A 27,059-nucleotide genomic window follows, 5' to 3' on the forward strand; every position below is an offset into this window, starting at 1 on the left:
ACTACTTCTTCCCCCTCTCCCTCCAGCTTTGATGTCACTTTCCAGTGATGCCTGTTTTTTCAGCTGTAAGATGGCTGACAGCAGAAGGATGAGAAGTGCCCATTTGAATCAAAACTTTCAAACTCACTGAGCAGTCAAGGGGCTAGCAAGACTAGCTACCCTCTTCCTCCTCAGGTATGCTAAAATGTTGTCCTAAGAAATTATTAGGCGATTCAGATACTTTTCAGTCTTGTGGTAGGTACCTTTGCTGCTTAGATGGACCTGAAAACAGTCTAGGTAGTATCTATGTCCTTATCTCTTCTTCCAGCATATTTCTCTTTATTTATTCATAGGCAGGTTTGTAAATGACAGGCTCCTTTCAGTACTCTAAACCAACTGTTTCCAGTGCATCCATGTTGTAGCATCAGCTGCTCTCCCTAACGTTCTTGCAGTCTTCAACAGTGTATGAAAACCTTGTTATCCAGTGGAACTAAAGTATATCTTATGCTGTGTTGTCCTTATTATTTCTTCAGCAAGGACACTGAGTGGACACTGGGTGGATGTTCTGGGAATAGGCAGGTTTTGGTCTTTAAGCACACCACGGGTAGATTACATTCTTTTGATGCACCTAAGGAGAAGCTATGTGAGAAGGAAGGCTATAAAATTAAATAGTGTAAGGAAGAAGAGTTTTCAATGTTTCCCACAAAGCCTCAGCAGATGGCAGGAGTCAGATTGCTCTACATGCATCAAGAGAAAGATGATTGTGAGATTGTTATCCAAGAGATTCCTCCTAATTTTCACTTCCCAGTGAGCAAGTGAATTTATCTGGGGCCTCTCTCTTAGATGAGTCACACACATGGATTTTTGTGCATACACTTTTGTATTAATCAGCAATTTCACATTGACTCACTCCTCTTTTGTTCACTCCTCATTAAACATTCCAGCAAAGGACTTTGTGTTCAGTCCTGTGCTTATCCAATCCTAGAAGTCTTGGCATTCTTTTAAATGGTGAAAGGATGAAACCCATTTCAGGCTGGAAACAAGTGAATTTAGAGAACACTTATGAAGAGTGAAATTAAAATTAACCGTGTGGCTAAACTGCCCAATCAGAACAGACAAATCCCAGCAACAAATTGCCCATGAACAGACAAGGAAAAAGTACTATTTATCTGAATGACTTCACATCTGGACTCACACAATATGTACATTTGAAAGCAAAAAAATGAAATACAAGTCATCCAAGAAACAACCTGCTATGAATCATTGACAAAGAAATGCATTTGCAACAAGAAGTTTCAAACAGCAAGATTTTTGCATGAAGCAGCATGTTTCAGGTTTAGGTCTTACATGGGACCAAGGCTTTTTAATGGTCCCTTAATGCAAAATTCAGAAAAAACCTCCCATATGTTTGGCTGGTTTATGTTTTAGACAAGGCATGAGTTTTAACTCTTTTCTTTCCTTGATCTGTCTGGTGACTTTTTTGGAATGTTGGCAGTTTTGCAAAGCCAATGCTCTTTTTGACTCTGGGGAAAGGCCTGGGCAAGGGTGACCAATGCAGTCTAAGCAGTGCAAGCAGAATTACTAAAATCCTGCACATAGCTCTGAACACATAATCTAGGCTAAGTCGCAGAGCTGGCTTGCCAAAAGGACACAAATGAAAACCAACTTCAGTTCCTGCTGGCAGCAAGCTTGGAGGAAAGATGATCTGTTTAAGTCTAGTCTCTTTCCTTGGGCAGTCCCTTGTTCAAAATGAAAACTAAAATAATATCAGAGTGCCAATATGTTCACTGAAAAGCCCTGTATGGCGCAAACACTGTGCATTCCAGGTGACTATCTGCCAGGGAGTCTGCACAGAGAGGCATGGCAGGTTTTTCTAACCATGCTCTGCCTGCACACTCCTCTTCTAGTCCTCTTCTACACCTCTGCAGTCTACTGTGCTCCAGTAGTAATGACCCTGAGGACCTGAAAACTTCCAGTTTAGATTTCAACAAAGCACGTTTCTCCTGTGAAGCCCAGTATAATATTTTTTCTGCACTGGGAGAATGCAGTGCTTTTTTCCCAGCAGCTTAGAGGACTCTTCTGGGAATGAGAGGGCATTAGGGTGAAATGTCACAGATTTAATGGCAACTTACCCAGTCTTTCTTTGTTAAGGATATGTGATATATTTGCATGTCTACAGAATATTTGCCACACTCTTCCATGAGGCATTGAAGCCAGGCTTTCAAATGCTGAGTAAATCTTTATTCCTTTTTCATGCCCAGTTTAATTTATTCCATCAGCACTGGCTACATAAAGACATAAATCTTCCCATGGAACAGTACAAAACAACCAGCATCAATTTGTAATTTCTAATGACTGAGCTGCAATTGGCAGGTGGCCAGGAATTAGTGCACTTCATCTTTTCCTTAGGTTTCATATAATAAAGTGAATAATTGGAGTAATCAATTTTGAAAAAAAAAAATATATAGCTGCACCTGTTTTGTTCACAGCAGAATTTGGAGAGTAGAACCTACAAGTCAGAGACTACAACATCCTGGTTGATAAGAGGCCTTGTTTCAAGCAGAAACAAAGAGAGGTCCTGAAGTTCATGGGGAAAGCAAACACCTTGGATGTTCAACCATAACTCCAGAGCTGCCCAGTCATTTGTCACTGGAGACTGGCAGAAGGACAAGGTTTCTCAAGAAGTTTCCTGCTCCACCGAGGAGTGTCACAGAAAAGCACGGGAAGAATCAGGTGTCATCCTTTCTATCCCCAGTCTTCAAACTCTGCATAGTAGCTATGGACTTCAGCTACTTCAGCTATTCTGAACATTTGCTTTAGCAGAGAGTAACGTTTGAAGAATTTAGGACATTCGAGGGAGGAGACGTTTCTAAAATAAACATCTTAAAAGTGCTCTTGAAGTAGACTGTATTATGTCCTTCCCTCTCCTCTTTCATGGTTTCCTACGAAAAAACACATCGGAGGGAATAAGCTTGCATTGGGAATGGCTTCCTCATGGTTTTCAAGCAGTAGCTGTAGGTAACCAGTAGCTTGAAAGAGAGGAGCCCATGGATAACGTGCTGAGGAACTGGTTTAGTATGGGTACGAGAGCATATTCAGAGATTCCTCTTCCATACTGGCTGGCAGACTCAACAAGCTGGAGTGAGCTCTGCAGTAGACTTGGGTCTTTAATTACTCTGGGTAAATGCATGCTAGTGAAGGAAGGAAGGGTGGAGGGAGGAAGGGTGCACGTGAACCTCATGCATCAGTCAGAGCCCACTACCTTTGAATGTACGTTACTATCTGCTGTGTGAACTGAAGGGAACAACTGGCAGAGGTTGTATGTTGTTACTGTTCAAGAACAGATGGTTAAAGGGAGATGTGATACATTTATGTCTCTGCTAGCCAGCAAAAATATATGGATATTCAAAATCCTGGCTCCTCTTCCCGATTCTGGGAGGAAATGTGGAATTAGACAGTACACTCAACACAATCAATCACTTCGATTTAGTGTGCAATCTTTCTAAAAGGCAGATTGTCATAAAAGGGATCTTAGCTCTGTACACATCTCTTATAAAACCTTTCCACAAACTTACTTTTAAAATGTATAAATGGTCCCTATCTGTCTCTTCAGGCAGTGATATAGGGCTGACTTAGATGGAAAACTGAAAAAATGGGGAGTTAAGACTAATAACCATGACTTTCCATGAAGCTGGCAGCTTACTACACTTTTCTGTAACTCAAAGAACAAACACTGTTGTGACCACCTATACTGCTAGTTTTTTTGCAGTTATGCCTTTCTGTTTAGGATCTTTACTCATCTGCCTGCCATGTAAAAAGTTTGTAGTACAGACTGGCGCTTTTCAGACACAACATGCAGAGACTGGTGACTGGACTGCATACTACTCTTACAAGCTCTAAGGACCACATGCACATTGTCATGTCTGGGGGTTTAACCCCAGCATAACAGTCCCTTCTTCTTCCCCAGTTCATTCCCTCTCAAGTTTCCTCCTGAAAGCCTTAAGGTTTCAGACTGTTTCAAGAAAAACAGTTAGGGAAAAAATGTCTGGTTTAGAAAAGTAATTTATTTTCCTCCATTTCTTTTTTCAGAAATGGCCAGACTGTTAAAACATTAATTACCCACCAAAGAAAAAAAAGAACACTCCCCCAAAAATCCCCAACAAAACCACACAGAAAAAAGGCCAGCCTAAGGCAGAGCATGAATATGGAAAGTTTCAGTTCGAATGATTAAAGTTTGACAAAGCTATAAATCCATGAAAAGAAGAACTTACACCAGAGAGTGTTAAGGAAAAGTTTCATACCCATATTGTTATTCTCTGTGTTAATTACATAATGCATTAATAAATGGGCAGAGGTTGTTATTCACAGTGGTCCATTTGGCCAGTACTGCACTTACTGTCCCTTAAGAATTCACTCTCTCACAGCAGCTGCTGGAAGAAATGCTATCTGCTGCACAGACACTGCTGTGTTGTTTGGAACTACCAGAAAAGACTAAGATCCCATGTAAGGTTATGAACCCCTTTTCACTTATGTTATGCATCATCAATCTTTGAACATGATGTTCCTGTTCATATTCAAGCAAATAGCATACTGCCATAAAAGTTTCTTTAAAAACTATATATAATAAAATAATCAAACCAATTACAAAGGTAGTGAACAGTGAAGCTGATTCATTATAATAAGCTCAAATGAGAGATGATGATCTAAATACCACCACATTTTAGGAAAATGTGCATCTGGAATCTACCCAGGGCTTTCACAATGGGCTGAACCAGCTCCTTCAGACTCTGGGAAAGTTTAGGCCCACATTCCCACTCTCTGGCTCGGAACCATCTCAGCTTTGATCTTATGCATATTTCATCAAGCTGCACACCACTGGTTCCCCACTACGGCTCAGGTTGATTGCATCACTTAAGTGCTGCAGATGGTGTGGGGAAAATAATCATTTTTTTGTTATTTACAAAATAAACATGCGCAAAAAGAGAAAAGAAGCAAAAGAAAGAGAGAGAAGGAGGAAGTGGCACATGATATCACGCGAGCCATTTTTGCTAAGGTGTGTTTCTTCGAGGGTGAAATGCTGCCATCATGAGATTAAATAATTTTCAGCCAGAAGTTATTGGCCTGAAAAGGGGATTTCCTAATGAAATTTTGTGGTTTGTGCTACTCAGGAAGGAAGACCCTATGAGTTTTAATGGTCACTAAAAGCTTTAAAGACATTTCAGCACACTTGCAAGATACACTCACAAGAGTGTATCATGTGAGTGAGAGCAGGCAATTACAACTTACAAACCAGCAGATGAATAATTTCCATTGGCTTCATACTTTCTTGGACAAAATTCAAGTTTTGGGCTCCTGATTCCTGCCTCAGACCAGTTTGAGTCCGGGGTGATGTTTCCGACAATGTTTTGTTTTTTTCCATGAATCCTACTGATTTAGGAAAATGAGCTAGAGCAAATGGCCCGGCTTGGGAGGCTCTAGTCACATCCTCTGAACTGCCCATTTAACCTGGACTTTATCCCACCAGTAAAAAGAAAATCTCCTTAAATCCATTACATTCTTTGACTTGAGACAAGTCAAAGAGTGGCTTGAGACAAGTCTAAGAGTGACTTGAGACAAGTCTAAGAGTGACTTGAGACAAGTCTCCAAATCAGACTCAAATATTTTATCAAAGAATTAGATTATATTTCCAGCTACCCAGTTTACAAAGTCAGTTTAAGAAATGTTTTGTGTCAATGCTTTCAACAGACACCTTAAGAGGGACTTTTCACTGGTGAGCACTGAGCAAATGAAACTACTGTATTTGTCCCATACCTCTGTTTCTGCAAATGAGCCTGCAAATGTGCCTGCAAATGCTTACTAAGCTCTAAGGAGCTTGTCGAGCTATGCAGAGAAGAGCCACAGACAGCAAGAGACCCTCTCTTCCTCATTTCATTCATCTTAATCCCATCATAGAGCAATAATTTAACGCAGTATTCTCCTTTGAAATCACAATTCAGGGAAGGTAGCCTTATATCCATAGTACAACTCAACACTAATGACTCCTTGTTAAAAAAGCAACAGGAGTTTCCTAGTGGTAAACAGTATTAATCACCATTTCCCAGTGCAGCCTATTATGAAGCGATTAAAGACTGTTTACAATGAGGGATGGAGGGTGTCATGGGGGTGGTATTTGTTTTGACAGCCATTCATTTCCCAAAATCCCTGGGAACCATATTCCTGGTTTAACTACATGGAAAAGCCTGAGGTCAAAGGACTGAGACAAAATATTACTCTTTTCTCACTCCCTTGTGCCACAATTGCCTTTCTCTGCTTTCTTCAGCCAGTGTCAGAAAGTGTCAGTTTGCAAAGACCCTTACTTTCCTCCAGAAAGTGTTTGCTGCCTACTACCGGGACACCATGGCCTGCAAGAAGGATTGGGAATTTGGGTGAGCAGTTGCTTTCTCCAAGACCTGTTTACCCAGGTCCATTTAATTCTTCCGGCTTTGGGCACAATCTTATGTTACTGCTGTAACTCCCCAAATCTGCAGTACAAACATTTTGGGCAGTTTCTTTGTAGAATAAAATGCCTACAAACTCTGCAGGTTGGTTTCCTCATGCCTGGCAAGCTTCCAACAGTTAACCCATGTCCTGCTTATTCCAGGAACCTTCCTTAAATAAAATTAATTTTTGCTTAGGTGAACTTTAATCATCAAGCCAAAAGTATAGGGATCAGAGCCAATTAACAATTAGAAATAAACAGAACCAGGGTGATTATTAAATCCACTTTACTGTTCTTTGGAATTTTCTGGTTGCTGTAATACTGAATTAAAGGGATTTCCCACCCTTCTTAGCCCTGAGTACATTTTCCTTGCTGCAAATACCTTACCTCTGTGCTTTTTTTTTTTTTTAATAATAATTTTAAAACACAAAATTGCATTTTTCTTCTCAAATATGAAATGTAACAGTTTGGGTGTGGTGGTATTTGGAACTTACAGGCAGCTACTGCCAAAACCCTGTGAATCACTGTTGCAAGCAATGTGGTATAACCAAGAGTGTATGAAGACTACCCCAGTGTGACTAGGATGTATTCAGAGTTAGAAACAACTCACTGAGCAGGAGAAGATGTCTTACTAGAAATGCTGGAGAACCAAAGGGGAGAAGGGAGACAAAAATGCTATTTTAATCTCAGAGAAGGGCAAACAAGACAGGAATGTGATATGTCTGAAGCAGGGCTTAAATACCAGTTTAGGGCTCATGAATTATAGGAAAAGGCATGGTCCACACATGCACTCATCCTCTGGGGTCTCATGCTGACAGCAAGAGATGAGGATAATCAGCACATTGCAGGATTTAGTTCAGACTCTCTCTTCCAGCAAAGTAAAGTGGATTGAACTTGAGATTTGTAATATGTGTTCTACCATTGCAGGAAAAGCATTGAGGAAAGGGCCGTACTGCATTAATTCCAGGTCTTGCAGAGAACACCTTGTCTGCAGAGGAAAATAATGTGCTTGTGAATAGCTGCAATATGTAACATCAGGAGCAATTAACTGCTGGGCAAGATTTAAGGGCTTTTTAAAGTTTCCATCACTAAGTCTTAGCGAGGTTTTTTTTAAACATAAACCAGTGACAAATTGCTGGTGAGAACAGAGCCAAAGGAATGGTTCTGCTTTAACATCAGGAGTTAATCGACCCAACATAATCACACACTTTGGTTATATTTATCTAATATAATTCACTGAGAAAAATTCTTGAGTCAGAATAGCAGGTTTCCAGAGTCAGTCAGAGAGCCTGTTAAATAAATACCACGTTTTGAGGGGAAATATATCAAAAGGAAGTTTCACGTTTCTCAAGCAAAAGGTCTGAGCCCTGGCATTTCTCTTTCTGCTGTTCAGTTCTACAAACATCTGAAATAAGGCAGTCTGCTTGCTACTGAAAACTCACAATGAAACCAGAAACTGAGGGAATATCCCAAAAGGAAAAGACTGGATGCTCCGGTGAGATACTGCACAAAGCTGCCCTTGAGTGGCCTTCTGATTTGCTGCTCTGGGGAAAGTCTTAATGCCAAATTACTGAGTTTAGCTGTCATCTTCACTCCAGCGAGGCCAAACTAGGGACATGAAAATATTCTAAAGATAAAATGGCTTAATCAAGAGTGTCCTTTAGGCATTACGCCAGAACAATAAGTTTATGTCCCTAGATGATCAGCTCTCACCATATCTACATCTGAGGCAAATGAGCTATTTCTGAGGGAACCTGACATGACATTAGGAAAATTATTATGGGGGGCTCTGAGAAACTTGATGTGATAATTTACATCCTTGTTCTCAGGCACCTGAGCTAGCATTCCTGCACCAGATGAATATGTCAGCTCCAAGTCTCCCAGGTAGAGATATACGACTCCCTTTCAACCAGGCAGTTTTCTAGGTGAATTTATCTCCACGAACTACTACCAAAAGATGCAAAAAAGAAAAGATCCTCTGGACATTGATATTTTAGGAGAGCAGTATTTATTCTGGGAGAATTTTAAGTGGTTGGTTGCTTTCCATTACTTAGTCCACTTAAGTGGACTTGTCAAGATCTCCATTTCATCAGTCCTTATGCTGCCAGCGGCTGAAAGAGCACCTCTAGAGACACACTCTATGTGGCCTCTCTTTTACTCCTTTGGTAAACCTCAGCTTACGACCAGCTACACAGATAGGATTTAAGGGTCATGGATCTTTAACTTGACCACTCTTAAGTTTTTATGAACAATAAGTTCTCATTGAGGATGGCAGAGAAGGAAAGCACCTCTGATGGGATTTCTGATTTAGGGCTATATTCAAGGACTATTTCAAGTTGAGTTGTTTTTTTATAGGCATTAATTGAAAGACTCCCTAAAATGTATTTCTTCCACCTTGAACTCAAGGAAGTACCTAAACTTTTGGACCTCCTTTCTTTGCTGGTAAGGATTCACATACACAATAAATACAATCACTTGCACAGAGCCTTTTCTAGAAGCAATGGGAGTGTAAGATGAGTGAATGATTATTTCCAGTGGTGTCTTAGGTCTTGCACAAAGCAGAATAAGGCAGTGAAAGGAATTTTGGGGAAGTTAGGAAAAAGGTATCATGAAAGACTCTGAATAAAGACAAATAAAGTGGGAAAGAGTGCTATCTGTGAGACTGACAAGGATACCAGAGGGGATGGAAAACAAGAGAGCTGGCCAAATCAAGTAACAAAGAAAGTGTGCAACTGATGATCCAAGGACTTTCAAAAGGCAGTCAAGGTCAGGGAGACCTGGAACAAAGGGACCCAGAAGACCTCTTCGAAGTGCTGACAAGGAGGGAGAGAGGTCAGTAAATGGAGACACTGCTGGGAGCCTTGCCTTGGATCCTGCAGTGAGGATACAAATGATGTCTAGGTTATTTGAAGAGACGGAAGGAAACTGTTCTGAGGGAAGAGAACTGTGAAAAAGTTTTCTTGAAAAAACAAAGGAAAGAAGTGGTTTAGTCAGAGATGCCCCTTAAAAAAACGTGCCTTTTTGTAAGATCTGCAAATAATATTTTCTGTCTCTTGGACTCTTATGGTATGGTCTGTATGTGAAGCTCTCTGCAAAGCAGCCATGTATCTATATTTTCGCACATTCTGTGGCTCTGTTCCCCAACGTATAGCTGAGGCAGAGACTGGAGGACAGTGTGTAGAGACTTTGTAACAGGGGCTTATCCCTCAGCCTCAGGTGGGTATTAATCACTCTGCCTGGCCCAGCTTGGTGCCAGTGGCAAATAAACACAACACATTGATCTGTGCTCAGAGGGACTGGTGAATTTGACACTAATCCCTTTTGATTTAAAATTCTTTACACTGTGGAGGAGGTGAGTGCATTTTATCAAAACTAAGAAACATTCTGCAGACAGGAGAAAATGTTGGACCATCTTACAACAGGCAATCTGTATTTTGCCAAAACCTCCAGAGAGCTTGAAGCATTTTCCTGGGCCCTTTCGCAGCATTCTACTAACTGTTTATCCCATTCCCCCTACTTGGATATTTCTGAGCTACTGCCCCTTCCTAATACCCACAATTCTGGAGAAATCCTCTTGGGAGTATTGCACAATTCCTGCAGCAACTAACCTGGAGGAATACCTTCATACATCTTGCAATAATATCTGCCCATCATCTTGGTCAGTACACATTTCCTTCAGTAGAAAAGAGATGTTTTCTGCTCCTTTCCTCTCAGTTATCTCAGTAGGTTTATTACTGTCAAGGGGATGAAACACATGACTTTTCAACCTCTAGTTAGTTTTGCACTTGCTGTGATGCTGTTTGAGAGCTTGTTGCATGAGTAAATATTTAAAAGCCAAGGAGTGTTGACCTGGACTAGGTCCATTGCCCTTTTTGGTTATGGTAGAGATCTACATGGTGTGCAAAGAGTTACCTAGAGAAAGGTCTTCTAGCTGACAAAACCTCCTCCCTCAATAAATGCTGCGGAGGGTAAAATACATAATAAACCCAGTGGGGAAGGAGAAGAGAAGGATAGCCAAACTGTTTCTTGTACAGCAGTGCCAAACTTGTTATTTATAGCATCCTGGACCAGAGGCTGCCATTTTCCCTATTCTTACTCCCTGTGAGGTGAGAGGCATTTTTATTCTCCCCTGCTCCCTCTCTCATAATTTTGGCAGCTCTTCTCCTTGAACTTGACCAAACACAGCCAACCTCAACACAGCTGTTTGATAAACAGAAACAGGGGCAGCAGGCTGGGCTTTGAAGAGGCTTTTGCAGAGCAATAACTGAAGGTTTGAATAATGGTGCACAGTTGGCTGACAGCTCTTCTCATTTGGAAGGACATCAGGCACAAGCAAGAGTTCGTCAAATAATTAACAAAAATGGAGAGAAGAAAGATGCCAAGACAAGCAGCGGCTTTTGAAATAGTGCTCTCTTTATGGCCTCTCTTCTAAAGATTAAACACATGCACACATACTAAAGGAGTCACCTCATACAGGTGTGTTCAAGCAAGCATGGTACCATGGCAAGACCTTGGAGGAAGTTCTTAACAGATCCAGGCAGGAGAGAAAAGGTGACACAGGTGAGACCAGTTAGCTCTTTACCCAGAAATCTGAATATTTCACCCACCTTTTTATTTCTGCATTTTACCTCCCTGTGTACAACCTACAGGTACAAAATGGGGTAACAGCAATAAAGAAAAAAATAAATAAATTAACAAATGGTCAAAGTTAGAGGAAAGTGAAAAAAATAGATAAACTGTCTGCTACTATCTGCAAACCCCTTGGAAATACAAAAGCCTGACAAGAGGATTTGATAGCCTAACTTTGCATACACAAGTTCCATATTCTGATGGAGCATGTGTTCAAGAAAAGGAAACTACTTCCAGTGTGAAGGGCAGAGGGAAGTATTGCTATGTTTTTAAAATAATTTCCTTTCCTTACCTGGTCTTTTGGGATTGCATCAGGATGTGGAAAAAGTTTAGAGGAAAGGTTGGTGCTCTCAAGATGGGACAATACCCACATTCTGGAGCCTCTGGCATTTATAGCCCAGATCTCAGTTCTAATTTGCTAAATTGGTCTTTTGTGTTAGAGCTGGCCTTGGACATCTGGTGGTAAATGAATTTCAGCCCTGCGTATTTAGACATCATCCCTTAAAGGGGAAAAACATCTGATGAAACCCAAAGCTCATGTTAAGACATATCACCCCCAAAGCTTATGTTAAACCATATCACCCCCAAAGCTTATGTTAAACCGTATCACCCCAGTGAAAGCTGCTTCTAAATAACCACTCTTGCACATTGCCCAGTTATGTTTTCAGTATCTTGGGAAGTGGGTTTCCCTTCTCCCCTTTATAGCATTCCCCACTAATCTGGGAACCCCACACCAGAAGCTTTGGCAGATTGTTTTTTCCCCTGTTCTCCAGTAATTTTTTCACTGGGGGGAGGAATGAAGTAATGAAGGACCATCCCATGACTATATAGGGTATTTTTTTCCTCAGCTTCTAACACAAGCAGGACTTTGAGGTCCCAGGAGCAGCTAGAACAATTGCTTTTTGTGAACTGGATAGGGGATTAATTTCGCACAAGGTGTTTCTGATGGCTTGCAAATAGTTCCTGAATTTCAGTGTCAGTGAGTGCCTCTGGCAATAGCTTAACAAGAGTGTTAAAGAGAGAAGGCTTGTCTTACTTCAACAGGCTGACAGCATGGTCATTAGCAGTCACCTCTTTCCACCTACACAGCCCTGGCCTGGAGTTCTGTCTTCATCACCTGCTCAGCCCCAGTCCCCCAGTCTCTTTGAAGGCATTTATTTCTCCTCTCACAGCCGGGCATGCTGGGTCTGTAGGACTCTGTCCATGATGCAAACATTTTACTTGAGACTCAGGCTTCATTCTGCATTAAGTACTTCCCTTACTAGAGGAGCACAGGAACATGTTAATAGATAGCAGTACTGGGAGGAGGCTCTGCATGGATGAGATCTTTGTGGCTAGGCTTCCGTTTGCTCCAAGCAGGGATACTTAAAGATGTGATCAGACCTTGAAAATGTTTGGGATCCAATGTGATTATGGGACATTTGCTCCAGCACTGTTTGGACTGGCAGGGAAAACGCAACATTCACCATCTGCACTGGTGGCATGGTGCCAGGAAAGTTTTTTTGGGGTGGTACTTAAGAGAAACACAAAGTTTTATGCCCTTCCAGGCCATAGCATTGGATGTGGAAAAAAGCTGTGCTGACAGAAGGCAGCTTTTACTGGCACAACAGATCATGCAGCCCAGGCCTAACACTGGCAGAAAAGATCTGAATTATTGCCATCAGCAAAGGGGATTTTTGGATAGTCACCCCAAAGGAAGGGGACCAGGGAGCAGTGATTGTCTGAGCAGCCCTCAGATGCTAACCACTTTCAGCACCTCTAGGTATGAACTGGATTTAGCCTGACAATTTCTGAAGTAAAGCACTCCAAAATCCACTACCTCCTCTCTTCACAATCCCACTCATAAAGGTCAACTGGAGGTGTGACCCCACATGAATAACTGATCTCATGATATGCAAGAAGGTGCTGTCATTCAAGTCACAACAAGTATGACATTACCATGTTCTTGGATTGTCTCTGTGAGTTTGACAGGGAACTATAAAAATGAATATCTAGGTGCTTTCCCTCTTTCCAAGATTATCCTGGGGGAAAATTATTTCATCCACAAGGTCCTTGTCCGTGAAAACAAGCAAAACTTATCAACTAGATAATATAGCATGGCTGTGTTTTCTCCTGCAGATAGGCCTAAACCATATTACCAAAACACTGAGTAACCAAGACCACCTAGTGTCTTCTGTCCCTCATTGACCTCTGTGTGAAGATGAATTCCAAATATATGTCCAAATCTCACAATGAACATGACAAGGCAGTTTCTTTATGTAATTTCTGGTTTGTATAGAGCATGGTTATTAGCAGCCACTAAAAAAAAATATCCCCAAACCCCAACAAATGAAATCCAAAATATCTGATGTTACAGGCAACTGCTCGTGTCACCTGGAGACATACGCAGCAATCCATTGAAACTCATGGAGGAGATGGTGGAACAAAATGACTCACTTTCGGGATTTGACCAGTCTAGCAGAGATAATGTCATTATTCAAACACGACCAGCACTTCTGCCTAGCAGACAAAGCCTGCAGCAATGGAGTCAGAAGGGCTGGGTTGCTCTCCTAGTTCCGGTGTTGGCTTGCTGCTGGATTCTGGACAAATCTGTCTTCTCCATTTGGAAAGAAAAAGAAAAAATAAAATGATAGCGTGGGTATAGAGAGCTTGGAAATCATATAAAGTAAGAGGAGCTCAATGTAACTTCTAAACAGCAGTGTCTATGGAACCACTGTGGTATGTTTGCATGGGACCAGGCCAATGCGCGTAGGCATGGACATAGGCTTACTGCCAGGGAAGGAACTTGTTTGTTGCCTTAAACTGGGCCTGAGCTCTAGTCCACGTGCGTCTGCACAAATGGGAATTGTAGATGATGCCTTAGGCTATGGTCCATCCCATCAAGAGTTATTCCAAGTTTAGCCTGTCTCAACCCAGGCATTTTAAACTTAAGCTGCAGCCAGCAGTTTGATGAAGCTATAAGCTATAGAGTTCTTAATTCTGTTCTCAAATCGCTCTTCACCTTGTGGAGTAGATTTAACCTCGTCAGGGACTGGTGTCTCAGAACATCTGCAGGAGACTCCCTGGCACCTATGGGATGAAGTTGCAAAACACAAGGGGTGTGTGTGTATGTGTGTGGCAGGAAGCAGCAGAGCAGCCCTGGCCAGACTGGTGCTTTCTTCAGGTCAGCACGAAGAATGTGGCTGTAATGTGCTTTGGAGATCCACCAGCTGGGCTGTCAGTGGTCATTCTCAGAAGGATCTGCTCATGGTGTTAGCCACTCTGTTCCACTGTAGGGCTCCTGGCTGCAGAAACAGCTCACCTTAGGCAGGGTCATCCAACTGGCTGTTCAGCAGAGCCAGCTTTTGGAGAAGAGGTTTCCTCAGAGAACAGCCCTGGCTGGGAGGTTTATCTGATTTTGCCCACTCTGGGTAAATGCTGAACGTGGGTTTCAGGTTAGAGGACTGTTTCCCATTGAGTTTGTTCTGTTTGGCACATTCCTACAGGAATGACATTGCAAAAGGTACCTCTTTCTCCTTTCTCTTAAATGCCTTTCCAGATTTACACCCTCCCAGCCCTACAGGCAGGCTGCCTACTCATATTTAAAGGCACAGTACACAGAAACCAGAATTACAGCTGTTCAGCCCACACACTCTTGTCTGCAGGACAAACATGTGCATAGGTAGAGTACAAGAGGCAATGAACAAGTTTTTCCTTCCTTTTTTTTTTTTTTTCTTTCAGGTGCTATATGATGAAATGGAGCCATGTAAGAACTACAGGAAGCATTAAGTACAGGCTAATGCCATCAATGTTATTTGTATTACATGACAGCACAAGGAACCACAATATGAATAAGAAAAGGAAAAACTAATGTTTTCCTGACCAGTAAATCTCTCTGTTGCTTTCTCAGGTTTCCTATCAATACCAGTTTGCATTTCCTTGCAGACCATTAGGGATGTCAATGGGTAACAGCATCAGTGAGGGTTCAGAATTGCATGAGAATTTGAGTAGATGTTGACATATTTTTTGGGGCGTAGGAGGTGGCTGGATGTGGGAGCTGAGAAAGGAGGTGTTGGTCTGGCTGATAGAGATTTCCCTTGATATATAGCTGGTAATTTAAGCCCATCAAAGCAAAATCAGTTTGATATCCTGAAAACAATGCTCTCTTTGTTCAGCTGCAAAAGAAAGACAAGCAGGCAGGCAAAAGAAAAATATTCTAGCACAAATATCCTGCTGGTTATCAGGCAGATAGAGAGAATCAGGCAAAGGATGACCTCTGTTTGAAATAGTCAGTGTCCTGGGAAATATCAGCATGAGTAACTGGAGTTCATCAGCCTGTACTTACAGCTGGATACCAAATGCCCTACCCAGACATGGAGTGTTATTTTGCATTAAACTTTCAACCACCTGAGCACCTCAAGTGAAGTGCGTTTAAATGTCCTGACCAGCTGCAGCACCCAGCTGAGAGTAGGCTGCTTTTCAGTAGTGGGTAAATCCCTTCTATACAAAGTCAAGTTGGTATCCCGCCAGGAGATAACCTTCCCTCCTTCTGCTCAGTGAGACACAGACCCTCACACAGCATCCATGGCTGGGAGGCTTACTTCGTTTTGCTTGTCATCTGAAAGCTGCTGCCTACCAGCTGTGGTCCAGGAATGTCACCAGCTGATTTGGTCATAAACTCTTACTCTCACTTCCTAGGATTACCGTGAAGGGCTGCTGATTGTTCACTCACACTTTGCTCCACCTTCACTCAGCCAGTACCTGCAGAGGAGATGCAGACACCCGAAGTGGCTGGTGTCTCTAAGGAGCATAGAGAAGTAAGCAAAAGGGGCCACCAACTCTGCTAGCTAGCCCACAGCAGGAGGTGATTTGGAAGGCCTAAATGTACCTTCATGGTGGCACATAAAACACTGGAAGTTGGCTCTGTACAGGATATGCACACAAGGGTGTAAAAAGTGACCTCTCAAAAAGCTGTAACTCAACACAAGCAGCAATCACTTGATCTTGGACCCAGAGCCTTGGGTGACATGGTCTAGTCTGAGGCACCCCTGCCCATGGCATGGGGTTTGCAACTAGATGATCTTCAGGTCCTTTCCAACCCTAACCATTCTGTGATTCTATGCTCTCTCCCAACAAAAGGCCACCCACAGGGAAACAGAAGTCATAATTTTCATTAACCAGAGATCTGGTTTAGTCTCTGCTGTTCAAATTGGATGACAACTTCTTCTGCATTCTAAATTACAGAGAGGATGAAATTTCTGGAGTAACTGGGTTTTGACATCCCCACCCCATTGCTCACCCCTTCCGTCCAGGCAAGGATGACAGCAACAAGCACCACCCAGCTCTTGCATTAAGAGTTATCCGATACAAGCACCATCCATGGCTCTGTGGACGTGGTTTCTCTGGTATGAGAGAAGAGGTCCATTTAGATTCTAGCCAGAGTCAACATGACTCATTGGCTAATACATCCTTCACTGCAGGGCTCAGGAGGTCACTGTAGGTTCAAGTCTCACACTGGGACTTGGACTGGTGCTTCATGCTGTGGGGAAGGGAGGGAAGATGTTGAGCTCCTGGAGGTGCTTCCTATTGGAGGAGAGAGAGATTTTAATCTGAGATCCCTGCTGGCAACTCTTGCAAAGGGGGATTAATTACATGAGGGCAAATTCATCCCTGGTGTGGCTGTCATGGGGCTGATTCTGCTGTTATTTTGGAGGAGGGCTGTGTGTTATTTCTTTCTTTTTGTTGTTGGTTTTGGGCTCTTTTTTATATTTGGGGTTTTTCTGGGGGGTGACCTGGTCTTCTGGCTCATGTTCCTTCTGGCTTTCAAACAGGTTCCAGCAGCCAAAGGTGTGTGTATTTGTATGAGCCCTTGCAGAGTTGATACACAAGATTCTGGCCTGGCTAAATCACTACTTTGTTGCTTTGTAGGTCTCTTTCTTTCACCTTTCTGATAGGATTGGGGGAGTGAAAAAGGGGATATGCAGTCCATCTGTCTCTCCATTTCCGAGCCATGCAAACCCCTATCGCTGGAGTGATGGGAGAGCCACATCTCTCCCCTCTTCCCTGCACATCTAGCTCTTGGCTGCTTTTCCATCAGCAGCTCTTATTTTAACACTGCTCTCTTTGCAGAGAAATGGACGAAGCTGCAGCATTTTGGGGAACTGCTCACCAACAGCTACAGGCTCAGCCAGGGGCAAGGGCTGAGCAGGTAAACCCTTCGTTCCTGTCATTTCAAAGGTCCTTCTGGAGCTTTATTAAATGGTCTTCTTCAGAGAGATGACAGCTGAAGAATACACAGAAAAGACAGATTTCTTCTGCAGCCAGCTTCTGATGTCTTAAGCATTTTTTTCTTGATGAAGCAGAAGGGAATATTCATCCCTGTGGTTCAGCTCAGTTGGCAGTGAAATGCAGCCAGCTCTCAGTGAAACCCGGACTGTGTAGAAGGAAGGGAGGAAAGTCCTCATTTCTGAGCAAAAGGGGTGACAAATTTAAGGGAACATGGATGCCAGTGTTGTCTGAGAACAGCTGGGATATCTCTACTCTGGGAAAGGGGTCTCCATGGAGTTCTGTAATTCCAAAAGGTTTGCAGCACCTGGTCTTAGAGCATCACCTAAAAATTAGAGAAAAGTGGAAGCTGTCAGAATCTCTACAGAAATATGCTGAAGCATGAAACAGTTTTCCTCACAGACACAACATCTGGGTGTAGAGTAACCAGTAAAAAGTATGCAGCCCTCAGCTTGTGCTGCTTCTCCCTCCCAAGTGGCCCCTTTTATCTATCCCTTCTAAATGATTCTAGTGAGCTGCTTCCATGATCACTTTAAATTTTCATCCTTACTCTTTTTAAAGCTAACAGGAATTACCTTTCACTCTGTCAGTCACCCACTAATAACCTTGAATCTGTCTGCTGATCAAAACTGACAGAGGGTGAAAAGAAGTATTGTGTTCCTACTGTTCTTGTGAAAATAGGCAACTAGGGTAGAGGGAAGAGAAACCTTGTGAAGGGAAAAGCTACATCAGGGGAAACACTATTTTTAAGCACCAGAAAATCCAGCCAAATAACATTATGCCCCAGAGTCCGTACTCAGGACTGATCGTTTCTGAAGCAGTTGCACAGCAGATTTTACTGGTTGCTGCCTGACTGTCTCATTCCTCACTTTCCTCTTAAAAATCACTGTTGCAGGACCATGGGAACAGAAATAGTTCAAGAGAGCAATTCATGGGGCTAGCACTTTGGGAGAGACCTCGCGCTAACCTGGCTGCCAGTTTATTTTAAAGGACAATGAAGCGGGTCAAAGTCATCAGCTCTGAGGTCATTTGAATGGGGATGAGTAAAGATGGGTCAAGTAATTTGTTTGCATTAAGTTTGTCAGCACTCACAGATGATGCTGACCGGAGATTTTTAAAGTCTCCCTACTAAATCATCAGAACTGAGGCAGGATGTGAAACCTGGTGATGTAAGTGCAACAAGACCTATTGTCAGGCTTTAGCCAGACCCTTCTGTCCTCCCTGATTTGCCACTGAATGGATAGAGGATCTTCATCAAGGCTTGCTCTGAAAGAGTTAATGTATTTTACAAGGAAAGCTGCCATCCCTCAAGGTCATTTTATCTCTTAGTTACATGAATTCTAGGAAAGCAAAGATTCCTTCCAAGTTGCTGGTTTATCCAAGTGATGCCGTTACAGAAATTGTTGTATAAGATCCAGGTTTTTCTAGGGTATAGCGAGTGTGTGTGGTGTTTAGATTTAGACTGTGTGCTGCCAAGCTACTGACTCCCTTTTTTATCCCATTTTCTTCCTCCCATCCTCTCTCCCCCAAATCACAAGCCTAAGAATAATTAATAAGAATAATAAATAAACAGATGAAAGTGGAAACATTCCCAAAACCTGTTATCACACAAGCAGTTTCAGTCCAGATCATGCTAGTTTCACATTCAGCCTTGGAATTGTCGATTCTCATTACTTCCCAGTGTTGAGTGCAGGAACAGAGAATTTCAATCTCTGTTTTCCAGAATCAATCCCTCTGTTTAATGCAGTGGGGAAAGTTGAGATGAAATATAGGTCTCAGGGGACTTCCTCTGTGTGAAAGCTTATTACAGCTGTAACAAACCCTTCTAATCGGAACGGATTCTGTTACATGTATGATATTCTGGTCTTGGGCAGGCGGGGCAAATGAGAAAAAGATGACAAAAAGCTTTAAAAGCAATTAAATGAGAACCACACTCATTCCCCCTGCCTCTTCTTCCTCATTGCTTGCAATTGCTGTTTACACAGAATGTTTTCTCTTCTGTATTTTACCACGAGTCTTGTGAGATCTGTAGGAGTTTTACTGGGTCAGATTGTTGAATAGCATTGTGCAGCAAAGCAAAATTTACAAACCTGGATTCACCCACAGGAATGGAAAACTGTTTAGTGGTGTTTGAAATATAGAATCCATATTACCATAGTGAGAGAACCTAATGGGCTATCTAAATGCAATATTCAGTTACAGCTGAAGACAGGGAACCGCTTAAAAGGTGTCATGGTGTCCAATATAATAATAAAGTCACAGACAGAATCAGAGGGTCTCTGGGCTTTTACTATATAAATGGCTTCACTAAAGCAACTGAGAAACATGTAAATGCCAGACCCTAATGTAGACACATACAAGTTGTTTTACTGTGGTTTAGTTTCAATGAATTATATTGGCTATCAAAGAGATGCAGAGAAAGTGTAAGGGGGGAAAGCAAAAGGTATAAAATGATAAAGTTTCTTGCTCAAGATCAGGGATTAAGTCACTATCCCATGCACTGCATGGAACTACCTCAGTTTCTTGTTGCTTGATACGGTCTAACAACCTAACTGATTCTTTTGGGTATCTTGCCATGCTATGGGTGCTCTGCAGCAGGGTGGTCCACAGATCAGGAATAATGTTTTTTGAGTTAGGAGAACATGGAAAGGGACTGCACCATGCAGGGGGCCACTTTAAGACTTGGAGAGAAGACTTTTGAGACAGACTTTTGGGTTCTGTATACCTCCCTGCCCTTGATTTGCTGGATGAGGCTGGCCATACTTTCATTTGCTAGTAGTGAATTAACTACCCAGTGGTCACAACCCAAGGTGCTGGGAGTTTTGAACACCATCAGGGCACTGGGTGAATAGGGTTAGATTACAGATGTGCGTTTCAAATACTGTTTTTACATTCCCAGTAGCAAAATGAGTCGTTTGAGCTGGTGACAAGAACATCTGAGAGAAAGACATCTTAGTGTATGAGCCAGTGTTTTATTTCCACAAACCGGTCAGTTTGTATCCTCAAGAGAGACTTGTCAGGATGAAACAAAGGCTGGAATAGAATTTGTCACTGTCAGTTGCCTTTTCGGAAGGGACTGGCACTCAATTCTTGCACCCAAAGCTTAGGAAATAAGAGCCAAGCTATTAGGCTGAGTATCCCTGGAATGAGAGTCTTCACTCCTCTGTTACTGGTTTTAATGTGATCTTCATCTGAACCTCCTGGATGATTCACCAGAGCTTTTCTGGGGAAATTCCATGTTATTGTTTCTTTGTTTAGACATTTTCTTGGAAAAAAACCCACAAAAAACACAGTATGCAACACCACTGATGTTAAATCCTGCTGGACTGTAGGTAGATGAAAATCAATGAAAAGATGCTTCCTCCCTCTTAAGATTTGGGTTCCCATCTGACCCTACTCTTTTGTCTATTGCAAGCTCTTCTGTGGTCATCTCTTGTTTCACATAAATCTATCAGTTGACATGAATTTGGGGGAAAATTAGGAAGCTCTCTCTCCAAGGGCTACAGTGATACTACTAAAATAAAAGCAGCAAATGCCATGGTGTTCATAGGCAATACTGCTGTGATAGTGATCTGGAGAAGAGATCAAAAATCATCTTATCCTCCCTGCTATCCAAGTGAAACACTGTCTGCATGCTGGGGCTCAAAGGAAGCAATCTCATTTTCCTACATCTCTCCTGTTTATATTTTCCCCTTTTCTCTCCTTCCTCCTAAGAAATACAGGATTTGGGGTGGTAAAATTATAAAGCTGCCTTTTAAAGTTGCCTCATGATGTGAAATGAAACTCAGCTAATGAACATTTCCAGCCCAGCTAGTGCACTCTCTGAGGTATATTTTTATCTCCACAGTGCCAGAGATTAACTGTACATTTATCTTAATGATATCACCCTTTAGTGTTAATGGAAGCTATGTGTGTAAATCCCTGACCATTCAAATGAGAATACACTTTAAATGATCACAGTAAATCAAAGTAAATGGAAGACCCCTGCAGGCCAAATTCATCCCCAGAGCAATTCCTGAGGCTTTTAGGAAGCTTATGCCAAGCAGGCACAGCAAGAACAAACACAGTAGATCATGTCACCTGCTTTATGATTTCAAAGTAGTCATCGTGATGATGATACTTCCAGTTGTAACAAGGTAATCTGTGCTTTATAAATGACTTGCAAAGGAAAAACTTCACTGGATTTGGTCATTTTGGGACATCTGTAGTACTTGGAAAAATGGATTCAGTTGTTTCTTTTTATAAAAAGGTTGATTTATTGACATGTTTGTAATTTATAAATGCATGTTATTTCTGGTCTACTTTTCTCTGAAAAATAGAAAACTAGCAAAAATATGACAATGATTGTATCAAAAGTGATTCCTATTGAAGAAGGGAACATATATTTATTTTCAGCTGCTTAGATATCTTTGGAGTGATGAAATTTTGTGAAAATGTGTCCATTTTAAACACAAAACCTATCAAATTCTCAGCAACAACTCCAATTCCTTTTTCCAAGAAATACAGGCAAGAGAGACATAAATGAATAAAGAGACACAGTGTTCCTGAGTCTGTAAAGTAGAAACAAATATCATACAGTATAATATATTATATAAAGTCTTTTGTGCTTCATTTAGGCACAAAAATGGAAGTAAAAGACAGACAAGCCATTGTCTTTTACTAATTTGAAGATTTATGGGGGTTTTTTTAGGTGAAGAACACTGTAACTTAAAGGACACTGATGAAAACGGGGGTAAGTATACGGCAAAAAGGAGTTTCTTCTTTCAAAGAGTCTACAACTATCCATATGTAGAAATGGCCTGGAATTATATTTCAGACTTCATCAGCAACTCTGCATTGCTTTAAGAACTACATGAATTCCTATTGCCTACAGTTTCCAAGTAGAACTGCTTGAGCAGAAAAATGAGAACTGGGAAGTTAAACCTTTTTGCTGGTTTTCAGTGTGAAATAGAACAAAATGCAGAAGGGAAGACAGAGGTCATTGTTGGCTAAAAAGAGAAAATATCAGTACTTAGGTTGTTTGATGGGGGCACTTGAAAAAATGGCTCTGAAGTCCTTCAATCTGTCTGGTGCAGTGATCTCTCTCTTCCTGTGTCACTTGGCTTTGAGGATTGCTCTGTCTCCACGGTGACAAAGCCAGTGCTTATCATCAGCTTCACCCTGCTGTGCGGGATACATCGGGCTTGGTGGCAACATTGTTAAATAATTCCTCATTACAGCTTTGCAAGGAAGGAAGAGAAACCTCCAGCTCTCAGTCTCCATCCAAGGTCTTTTGGATCTCATAGATCAGACATAGTGCAGGCTATTATCGGGTTAGGAAATCACCAGCCAAGTACCTGGCCATCTCTGATCATTTTAATGAGCCCAGTGTTTCCACACTGGATAAGTCTCAGCTGGAACAATGCACTAGGAAATGAGAAGTATGTGGAAGGCAACAAAGAAAATCCTGGCTATTTTCAGCTGGCATAACCTGCTATAAAAATTCTCTTTTCCACTCTGGATATTGATTAGAGGTTTTCATGCTGAAGAAGGTGAACATCCGTCCTATGCCTTGCACCCTCTGAAACGTTCATTTTTCTTGTACACATGCTTTATTTCAAAGCATGGGAAAGGGCTTGGAAGTAAAGTTTCTAGTTTCAAACCTAGTTTTCTGTTCAGCTGTCTTCCAGCATAACTAAAATTAGTTCATATGCTTCCGACTGCTCTTCAGAAAGATTGTGGCCATTTCCATCCCTGGAGCTTCTCCATTCTTGTTTCTTCTAGAACTTCTATGAGCTTTGCACTATTAAATCACTCCTGTTTTGTTTAGAAATCTTTTACGCATTTCCTTATTTACCTAAGCAACCCTGTGTCATCAAGCAGTCCACAACTACCTTATTCCAAGAGGAATGTAAAGTTGCGATCAAGAGCAAGGGGAAACTCTTTTGCACTTTTGAAATCATCACAGAAGTGGAATGAGCCATTGAGTGAAGGTCTACATCTAAAACTCACCCATGCTGCAAACTGTTCAAATCTGACCTACTACTTTGAGTTAAATAGAAGTCCCTCCAATATCTATTTCTGGAATTCAAAATATTTGTTAGTTTATAGCTGTTTCTGCACTTTTTCTCCACTCCTGAGTGCAACTAAGACTGAAAGCCCAGGAGACAACAAACAAAAAGGGTAGTTCTTGGCCCAAGTGACAATCAGGAAGCACTGACTTTGTTGTGAGACTAATTAAATTCCTGACCTGTTTCTGCAGTGGTGAGAGGATTACAGAAGTCAGCTGGGAATCTGATGGGGACCTGCATCTAAACAGAAAGATGCTGTGCTGACAATTAAGCTAGAAAAGTACTATTGGTGTCCCTTCTTTGACTCCAGTGGCGCTGAACTTGAAAAAATAGACTCACACAAAACTCTTTTCTGAAAAACACAAGACTTTGGGGACAAAGATAGGAGAGTGAACAAATGGGGCTTTTCTTGTCCCCTCTGAGGAGGCGGACTTGCAGCTAAAGAGAAGCTCTTCCATCTTGCCCTCCCCCTTTGAGCTGCTGACCCCACCTGTTATGAGCCAGAAGTAATCAGAGAGACGAACAACACAAGGGGTATTTTTACAGGATGAACCCACCAGGTCAGCTGGAGGCCTGCTGTAACCCAATATTGAGTTGTGGCTGCAGACAAGGGTGACGCAAGGTTTGGGGGAGGAGGGTGGTGAAGGATGGGTGAAGGGAAAGCAGGGCAGTCCCAAAGGAGACAGAAATTTGCTTAGGAGCTTTCTGTTTCCCTTTGGTGCCCCTGAAAAATGAATAGTGGGGATTGTTGATGAAATGTGTGAGATAGGGCTTGTTTAAGGGGGAGGATAAGGGAAAGTGGTGCAGCAGGGCAGGGGCAACAGGAACATTTGTAGAACAAAGAGCACATGTGTACGCAGCCAGTGTGTGCCCAGTCCACAGGCGAAGGGGGTCACACAGAGATATCTGTTTCGTTCATTCACCCACTTCTCTCTCCTTTTGTGCATAGTAAACAGAGATCCCTATCACTTCAGACCTCCCCCTTTCCCACCCCTCCTGGTATCACCAGCACTGGACCAGCCCATTTCTTCCAGGGTGGAAGACCCTGGAAGACCCTATTGTCTGCCCTTGACAGAGCTCCCCCTATGCCCCTCATGCAGAGTCAGAGACTTGCTACTGAAGCGGCTGCCTGGGGAAGAAACACCTGCAAGGAGCCACAGCTGTGGTGCGAGCTGCTCCCCTAATGCTCTGTTTAGGATTACAGCCCTCTAGAGCATCACATTACCCCAATAACTGTACTGAAACCTGGTATTAATTCACATTAGCAAGGATCAGATTTAGTACATTGGGAGGGGGAGGACTGTTATTATCGTTTCTAAAATTGCTGGAGCAAACTTCTAGGACTGGTCTTTCATTAATCCTGGCAGTGGTCAGAGGAGCTTCTTTGTTCCTCCACACCCCTGGCCACTCATCCTGTCTCCTCTTGCATGAATGCCTCTAAACACAGGCACTTGTTTTCATGATGGGGTTACTTCTTATTTTTAATTTTGATGTGCCAAATTTAGTAACTTTCAAAGCAAATTTCTGTATGTTGTGGAATTGCTTTGGACTGCATTGCAACGGAACAGGGTCTTCTAATACTGGGGGACAGATACAATGTGGTGGGGGATGACCTCTTCCCCATGCCCATGATGGATTACCCAAGATGAGAAAAAGGGAAAGAGGTTCTAAGCAATAAAAACAGTGAAAGTCTGGGCAGATTTGTGCAAGGAAGGTATGGAGTTTTCATTTCCAGTGAATTTGAAGAATATCTGCTGGCTAGATATGATTTGTCCTTCAGGCTCCCTTTCAACCTGTTTTATCTTTTTTTTTTTTTTTATGCAGCCATTGTAATAGTGAGTTGAAGTTACTTTTCTCACCTGAAAACTTAATGTAGGATACATTTCTTCTCTTTCCCTACCCATACTACCTCTTCTTTACTGCATGTTGCTGAAACTGTTTCTATATGAGGAGTGTAGGCACTCCCTGGACTTACGGATTGTACCTTGAGTGGTGTGTTTGGTTGTGTCTGAAGGGCCTCATGATACCACTCTGGTGGTTTTCCAAGCCAAAGGACATTCCACACATATATATAATTGACCCCTGATCTCTAGTGGTGCTTCTTGAATCCAAAGGAACATAAATATCAGTAGTAAGACCTGAACTGCTCAGTACAGCTAATGTTAAATTTCACCTGAATGCCCGGTAGAGTCTTGGAACAGATATGAAAAAGGAAGTGAAAGAAAATATTTGAACCAAAGCCTTCAGAGACTGCAAATCCCCACCATGTTTGTTAATTTTATTTAGAGTTTCAGAATTATCTTGAAATGTCATTAATATCAGCTGTGCTACAAAATTTGGAAAGAGAGGGGTGGACTAGAACAATAGGAACAGAGAAGAGGCATGAGGTCTCATGCTTTATACAGTGCCCAGGGTGAAGAGAGAGGACTAGCACATCATCTAGTAACTCCTGCATGACATTTCTTTGTGTAGAGGAGAGAATACTTCTGCCATTTTTTAGAATGTCAGCCTTGTGCATGGAAATCTACGGATGATCCAGATTTGTGAAACCAGAAGAGGACATCTGAATATCAGGTTTCACCTCTTGTACAAACATGGGCCATCAAATTTCAGCTTATTATTTCTCTAATGGGCCCGAATAAACACCCAGGAGACAGGAAATCAAGTGCTTTGTGTGGGGCTTTATTCCACTTAAGCTGGTGAACCCTGGTTCCCTTCCCCTGACACCCTAATATAGTCCCACACCATCCTGATAGGAACTGTATACACTGCAGAGGATAGTCAATCTCCAGAGTTCTTACTATCACCTCAAGATGAAAGTACTGTAAGATTGACCATCCATTCTATCTCATACATGCCATGCTGCCACTCTCAGATGACAAACATTGCAGGCAGCTTTGTCATCAGTCAGTTTGAGATCATACTTAGCGAGTTGCAGTGATGGACTATCAGAGCCTGGTTCCCTCTGGAATCAGTAGAGAAAAGTAGGTGCTGACTTATATTAGGACATCTATCGTGGCCAGGCTGAATATAGCTCTCAGTCTTTATTCCTCTGATAGGTCTCCTGCTGATGCTGTGTTTTTAGCACTATTACTTTCTCTTCCTCTCTGTGCTCTGACACCCAAATTTATTGATGTTCATTTTAATTCTCCTGGAATAAAAAACAAAAAAAAAAAGAAAATCCTTCCTTCATTATACATGTGTGTTTCTCTGAGGGCTCCCAGTGATTACTCTGTTGTGTATGCAAGCTGAAGGCAATGCTTTGCCAAACTGATTTATCTCCTCAGCTTGTTATCACTCTCTCGACAACATGATTTCATACCAGGCAGAATTAATGGGCTCATGATAGAGTCACAGTGCAGCTTCTCAAGGCCATTCTGTCTGGGAAACTTCAGATATTTCTGAGAAACCCTGGAAGTAATTAGATGACTCCAGGAAAATCCAAGGAGTTAGAGAACTCTGTTGGGGTTGTCCAGGCATGCTCTCCTAAGCTGCATTTGGATATATCAAAAAATTCATAATTCTCTGCAGATCTAGGCATTTGAGTAAAATGAGTGTTTGGAGGGTACAGAAGGACCAACAGAAGAAGCTTAGTCATTAGTGGGAACTACCTTTCTCTCAGTCAGAATCAGACACAATAGAGTGTTAAGCTGTCCTGT

The 27,059-nt window shown here is 42.0% G+C and overlaps 1 long non-coding RNA gene across 1 annotated transcript; it reads right to left on the reverse strand.

Moving 5' to 3' along the window:
• Positions 1 to 339: 339 nt before the first annotated feature.
• LOC136011224 (uncharacterized) lies at positions 340 to 11,439 on the reverse strand. Its single transcript, XR_010611301.1, has 3 exons — positions 11,379 to 11,439; positions 11,065 to 11,100; positions 340 to 2,921 (listed from the first exon to the last, which is right to left on the reverse strand). It is a non-coding gene; the product is annotated as an uncharacterized LOC136011224 (long non-coding RNA).
• Between the last annotated feature and the right edge of the window lie 15,620 nt (positions 11,440 to 27,059).

Source organism: Lathamus discolor, chromosome 3 (assembly GCF_037157495.1).
Source record: "Lathamus discolor isolate bLatDis1 chromosome 3, bLatDis1.hap1, whole genome shotgun sequence".
In the NCBI taxonomy this organism is placed as follows: domain Eukaryota; kingdom Metazoa; phylum Chordata; class Aves; order Psittaciformes; family Psittacidae; genus Lathamus; species Lathamus discolor.